We start from the raw sequence: 6,988 nt of genomic DNA, 5'->3' as shown, positions 1-6,988 counted from the left end.
CCCGTCTTCCCATGTGCAACCTTCCTAATATGTTCGATATGCATCTTTTTGTTCGTATGTACTTTTAGAAAATGTTTATTGTTTTGTGTGCAAAAAAAATAAAAAAATAAAAATAAAAAATAAAGAATTGTCTATTAGCCAGTTGTTTCTATCCTTTGTTCTATTTCCATTAGGCCACTGATCCTTATTCATTATTGAGAGCTCATTATTTTAATCTTCTGTTATATGAGCTTCAAATATATATATATATATATATATATTTTGTTTTTTTTTTTTTTTTTGAGACGGAGTTTCGCTGTTGTTGCCCAGCCTGGAGTGCAATGGCGCCATCTTGGCGCACTGCAACCTCCGCCTCCCAGGTTCAAGCGATTCTCCTGCCTCAGCCTCCCTAGTAGCTGGGATTAGAGGCATCTGCCATCACGCCTGGCTAATTTTGTATTTTTAGTAGAGACGGGGTTTCTCCATGTTGCTCAGGCTGGTCTCGAACTCCTGGCCTCAGGTGATCCGCCCACCTTGGCCACCCAACATGCTGGGATTACAGCCATGAGTCACCGCGCCCAGCCGAGCTTCAAATATTTTGTTAGTTTTTGTCTTGTTTTTTTTTTCAACTTTGATTTTGGGAAAATTTTTTGTACAGAGGGTTCCATTTTTACTATTTTTTGTTTTTTTTTTACTGGACAGAGTTTCACTCTTGCTGCCTAGGCTAGAGTGCAATGGCATGATCTCAGCTCACCACAGCCTCCACCTCCTGGATTCAAGCGATTCTCCTGCCTCAGCCTCCCGAGTAGCTGGGATTACAGGCCACCACACCTGGCTAATTTTGTATTTTTAGTAGAGACAGGGTTTCTCCATGTTGGTCAGGCTGGTCTCGAACTCCTCCCCTCAGGTGACCTGCCTGCCTCGGCCTCCCGAAGTGCTGGGATTACAGGCATGAGCCACCTCGCCCAGGCATTTTTGTATTATTTTAACAGAGACGGGGTTTCACCATTGTTTGCCAGGCTGGTCTCGAACTCCTGACCTCAAGGGATCCTCTCCCCCCTGCCTCCCAATGTGCTGGGATTGCAGGCGTGAGCCACCATGCCCAGCCTATTATTTATTTTTTAAATTAAAAATTTTTTTGAGACAGATTTTTGCTCTGTCGCCCAGGCTGAAGTACAGCGCTGCTATCACAGCTCACTGCAGTCTCAACATCTCCAGCTCAAGCGATCCTCCCATCTCAGCCTCCCAAATAGCTGGGACTGCAAGCTCAGCCTACCATGCCCAGCCATTTTTATTTTTTATTTTTTATTTTGAGACGGAGTCTCACACTGTCGCCTGGGCTGGAGTGCAATGGCACAATCCTGGCTCACTGCAACCTCCACCTCACAGGATCAAGCAATTCTCCTTGCCTCAGCCTCTGAAGTAGCTGGGATTGCAGGCACCCACCACCACACTGGCTAATTTTTTTGTATTTTTAGTAGAGATGGAGTTTCACTATGTTGGCCAGGCTGGTTTGAACTCCTGATCTTGTGATCCGCCTGCCTTGGCCTCCTGAAGTGCTAGGATTACAGGCGTGAGCCACCGCTCCAGGCCTTAAGTTTTTGTAGAGATGCAATCCCACTATGTTGCCTGAAATGGTCTCTAACTCCTGGCTTCAAGCAGTCCTCCCCGCTTGCCTCGCAATGTGCTGGGATTATAGGTGTGAGCCACCATACCCAGCCCTATTATTTTTATATAGTTAAATTGGTAATTTTTTTCTTTTATGCCTCTCAAATTTTGTAACATGCTTTTCCCACTCTGAAATTATAAAAAATAAATGTTCTGGCCGGTCGCGGTGGCTCACGCCTGTAATCCCAGCACTTTGGGAGGCCGAGGCGGGCGGATCACGAGGTCAGGAGAGCGAGACCATCCTGGCTAACACGGTGAAACCCCGTCTCTAATAAAAATACAAAAAATTAGCCGGGCGCGGTGGCGGGTGCCTGTAGTCCCAGCTACTTGGGCGGCTGAGGCAGGAGAATGGCGCAAACCCGGGAGGTAGAGCTTTCAGTGAGCCGAGATGGTGCCACTGCACTCCAGCCTGGGCAACAGAGCGAGACTCCATCTCAAAAAATAATAATAAATAAAAATAAAAAAATAAATGTTCCTATTGTTTCTTATACAATTTTTATGTTGCTTGTTTTTATTTAGAGATGGGATCTTGCTATGTTGCCCAGGCTGGCTGGACTTAAACTACTAGGCTAAAGCAGTCCTTCTGCCTCAGCCTCCTGGGTAGCCCAGACTATAGGCATGCACCCTCATGCCTAGTAACATATAATTTTTTTTTTTTGAGATGCACTCTCACTCTGTTGCCCAAGCTGGAGTGCAGTGGTGCAATCTCAGCTCACTGCAACCTCTGCCTCCCAGATTCAAGTGGTTCTCCTGCCTCAGCCTCCCGAGTACCTGGGATTATAGGCACCCGCCACCATGCCCAGCTAATTTTTTGTATTTTTTTTTTATAGAGATGGGGTTTCACCATGTTGGCCAGGCTGGTCTTGAACCCCTGACCTCAGGTCATCCACCAGCCTTGGCCTCCCAAAGTGCTGAGATTACAGGTGTGGTGTAAGCCCCCACACCCGGCCAATTTTTTTTGCTTTGTTTTTGAGGCAGGGTCTCACTTTGTTACCCAGGCTGGAGTGCAGTGGCTCCATCTCAACTCACTGTGGCCTCAACCTTCCGGGTTCAAGTGAGCCTCTCGCCTCAGTCTACCAAGTCGCTGGGAGTACATGTGCTTGCCATCACACCTGGCTAATTTTGTTGTATTTTTTGTAGAGACAGGGTTTCCCTACCTTGCCCAGGCTGGTCTCAAACTCTTGAGCTCAAGTGATCCACCACCTCAGCCCCCCAAACTGGTAGGTTTACAGGCATGAGCCACCACACCTGGCCTGTAATGGAATTTTTATGAAAAGTAAACTAGAGGCCGGGCGTGGTGTCTCTCGCCTGTAATCCCAGCACTTTGGGAGGCCGAGGCAGGCAGATCACCAGAGGCTGGGAGTTCGAGACCTGCCTCACCAACATGGAGAAACCCTGTCTCTACTAAAATTACAAAATTAGCCAGGCATGGTGGCGCAAGACTATAATCCCAGCTACTTGGGAGGCTGAGGCAGGAGAATCGCTTGAACCCAGGAGGCAGAGGTTGCAGCGAGCCGAGATTGACCCATTGCACTCCAGCCTGGGCAACAAGAGCGAAACTCTGTCTCAAAAAAAAAAAAAAGGAAGAAGAAAAGTAAACTAGAGGCTGGCTGCAGTGGCTCACGCTTGTAATCTTAGCACTTTGGGAGGCCGAGGCGGGCGGATCACAAGGTCAGGAGATCAAGACCACGGTGAAACCCCGTCTCTACTAAAAATACAAAAAATTAGCTGGGCGTGGTGGCGGGCACCTGTAGTCCCAGCTACTCGGGAGGCTGAGGCGGGAGAATGACGTGAACCCGGGAGGCGGAGTTTGCAGTGAGCCGAGATCGCGCCACTGCACTCCAGCCTGGGCGACAGCGAGACTCTGGCTCAAAAAAAAAAAGAAATTATGAAAGGTAAATATTTATTTTTATTTTGAATTTTTTAAATGCAGAGTTTCCTTCTGTATTATATGGAACTGATACTTTTTTTTTTTTGAGACGGAGTTTGCCTCTTGTTGCTCAGGGTAGAGTGTAGTGGCGCAGTCTCGGCTCACCACAACCTCTGCCTCCTGGGTTCAAGCAATTCTCCTGCCTGAGCCTCCCCAGTAGCTGGGACTACAGGCATGCACCACCATGCCCGGCTAATTTTTCTTTCTTTCTTTTTTTCTTTTTTGTGGAGACAAGGTTTCACTATGTTGACCAGGTTGGTCTCAAACTCCTGACCTCAAGTGGTCCACCTGCCTCAGCCTTTCAAAGTTCTAGGATTACAGGCATGAACCACCGAGCCCGGCCAAAGAGGTAGGTATTTATTGTAGTCTTTATAGTCTGGCCTTGTTTTTTTTTGTTTGTTTGTTTTGTTTTTGAGGCAGAGTCTCACTCTGTCACCCAGGTTGGAGGGCTGTGACGCGATCCCGGCTCACTGCAAGCTCCGCCTCCCGGGTTCAGGCGATTCTCCTGCCTCAGCCTCTCAAGTAGCTGGCACTACAGGCATCTGCCACCATGCCGGGCTAATTTTTTTTTGTATTTTTAGTAGAGATGGGGTTTCACCGTGTTAGCCAGGATGGCCTTGATCTACGGACCTCGTGATCCACCCGCCTCGGCCTCCCAAAGTGCTGGGATTACAGGCTTGAGCCACCGCGCCCGGCCCTCTGGCCTTGTTTTTACCCATCTTTCTTAGGAAGGATTTCCAAGCGTTTGAAGGGATTAGGATGTTATGATTTGTTTAGGTCACTGCAGCCATATCTATCTACATTAGGGAGCACCCCAAGCCCAGTAACGCTGTGGTTCTTATAGACTCATAGAGTTACTCCCTTGGTGGTCTTGGACAAGATGCAAAAGAATTCTCTGGATTACCAGGCAGAGACCTTGTTCTTTTCCCTTACTTGATCCCAAATAAATGAAGTCTTTCTCTGTGCTGAGCTGCCTGGACTGGGGGAGGGGTAACACAAGCACTCCTGTGTGGCCACCAGCACTGCCACTGCACTGGGTCAGACCTGAAGCCAGCACAGCACTGTGTCTTGCTCAAGGCTCACTGTAACCACCACCTGGCTACTGCCTATGTTTGCTCAAGACCCTAGGGCTCTACAATTAGCAAGTGGTAAAGCCAGTCTGGCCTGCGTCCTACACTTCAGGACAGTGAGTTCCTCCAGGTGGTTCCAGAGGTGCTGTCTAGGAGCCAGGTCCTGGAGTCAGAAACCTTAGGAATCTACCTGGTGCTCTGTTCTGCTGCAGCTGAGTATGCCTCCAAACCACAAGGCAAAGTCCTTCCCACTCTTCCCTCCCCTTTCCCTAGGCAGAGGAGTCTCTCCCTGTGTTCACCACCACCGTAGGCCCACAGTGAGTACTGTGCCGCCAATGTTCACTTAAGACCCAAAGGTTCTTCAGTCAGCAGGTGATGAATCCTGCCAGAAATAGGTCCTCCCCTTCAAGACAGCATGTTCCCTTCTGATGGAGGGTGTGTCTGGAAATGCCATCAGGTAGCTAGGGCCCAGAATGGGGGGGCCTCTCAACTCTGCCACCTCTCGTTTTTGCCCAGTGTCCTATCCTACTGTGGCTGAGCTGGTATCCAAGTTCCTTCATTGTCAGGGGAAGCAGGAAAAGATGGGTACAGGTGGAGGTAGATGTGTATGTTACAGAAGGGAATAAAAAAGAATTTGTAGTAGGTGGTTTTTACTTCCTCTCTGAGGAAAAAGGCAGTCAAAGGTAGTCAAAGGCAGCCTGAGGAAAAAGACAGTCAAAGCTTCGAAGGAACACCTTTAGCTTCAAAGGTGTACAAAGATCAAATGTAATAGAGAAATAGTATTGCAGGCCCAGTTGATACTAAGAATTGTGACTTTGTGATTGTCTTTTTTTTTTTTTTTTGAGACAGAGTCTCACTCTGTCACCCATGCTAGAATGCAGTGGCATGATCTTGGCTCACTGCAACCTCTGCCTCCTGGGTTCAAGTGATTCTCCTGCCTCAGCCTCCTCAGTAGCTGGGATTACAGGTCCATGCCACCATGCCTGGCTAATTTTGTATTTTTAATAGAGATAGGGTTTCACCATGTTGGTCAGGCTGGTCTTGAACTCCTGACCTTGTGATCTGCCCAACTCGGCCTCCGAAAGTGCTTGAATACGGGCATGAGCCACCACGCCCAGCCGACTGTCTTTTCTTATGAGAGTTGGGATTCTGTCAGCATGCCATGGGACCTTTGGATAGCCCAGCCTCCGTAGGTAGAAAGGCTTGGCCACATGCCATATGACTGTGCTTTTTTCACCTAAGAACATATGGAATCAATAACCTGTATCTAGGTGAGCATGGACTAGCAAGGCCTAAACTAGTCCATTCTCATGAAATAATTTATGTGTAATAACCATGGAAAGAGAAAATACATAATATTTTACACGGACTGTATTATTATTATTATTATTATTTTTTTTTTTTTGAGATGGAGTCTTGCTCTGTCACCCAGGCTGGAGTGCAGTGGCGCCATCTCAGCTCACTGCAAGCTCCGCTCCCGGTTCACCCATTCCCGCCTCAGCCTCCGATGCTGGACTACAGCGCCCCACCCCCGCTATTTTTTTTTTTAGTAGAGACGGAGTTTCACCGTGTCTCGATCTCCTGACCTCGTGATCCTCCGCCTCGCTCCAAGTGCTGGATACAGCGTGAGCCCCGCCCCCTGTATTATTATTAGTAGTAGTATTTTTGAGATGGAGTCTTGCTCTGTCGCCCAGGCTGGAGTGCAGTGGCGAGATTTCGGCTCACTGCAAGCTCCGCCTCCCAGGTTCACACCATTCTCCTGCCTCAGCCTCACAGGTAGCTGGGACTACAGGTGCCCGCCACCACACCGGGCTAATTTTTTGTATTTTTAGTAGAGACGGGGTTTCACCGTGTTAGCCAGGATGGTCTGGATCTCCTGACCTCGTGATCTGCCCTCCTCGGCCTCCCAAAGTACTGGGATTACAGGCATGAACCACTGCACCTGGCTGACTTTATTATTTTTATGTGTGAGATGAAACAGAATTTTTTTTTTCCAGGCCGGGTATGATGGATCATGCCTGTAATCCTAGCACTTTGGGAGGCTGAGACGGGGGGATCACGAGGTCAGGAGTTCGAGACTAGCCTGGCCAATGTAGTGAAACCCCATCTCTACTAAAAATGCAAAAAATTAGCCAGGCTTTGTGGGTGCACGCCTGTAATCCCAGCTACTTGGGAGTCTGAGGCATGAGAATCACTTGAACACAGGAGGCGGAGGTTGCAGTGAGCTGAGATCAGCCATTGCAATCCAGCTTGGGTGACAGAGTTAGACTTTGACTCAAAAAAAAAAAAAATTACGTGCATGTAATCCCAGCACTTCGGGAGGCCGAGGCAGGTGCTTCAC

The sequence above is a fragment of the Nomascus leucogenys genome, chromosome 18 (assembly GCF_006542625.1).
Source record: "Nomascus leucogenys isolate Asia chromosome 18, Asia_NLE_v1, whole genome shotgun sequence".
Taxonomy (NCBI): domain Eukaryota; kingdom Metazoa; phylum Chordata; class Mammalia; order Primates; family Hylobatidae; genus Nomascus; species Nomascus leucogenys.
The sequence above is the reverse complement of the archived record's forward strand: the minus strand, read 5'-3'. Positions refer to the sequence as shown.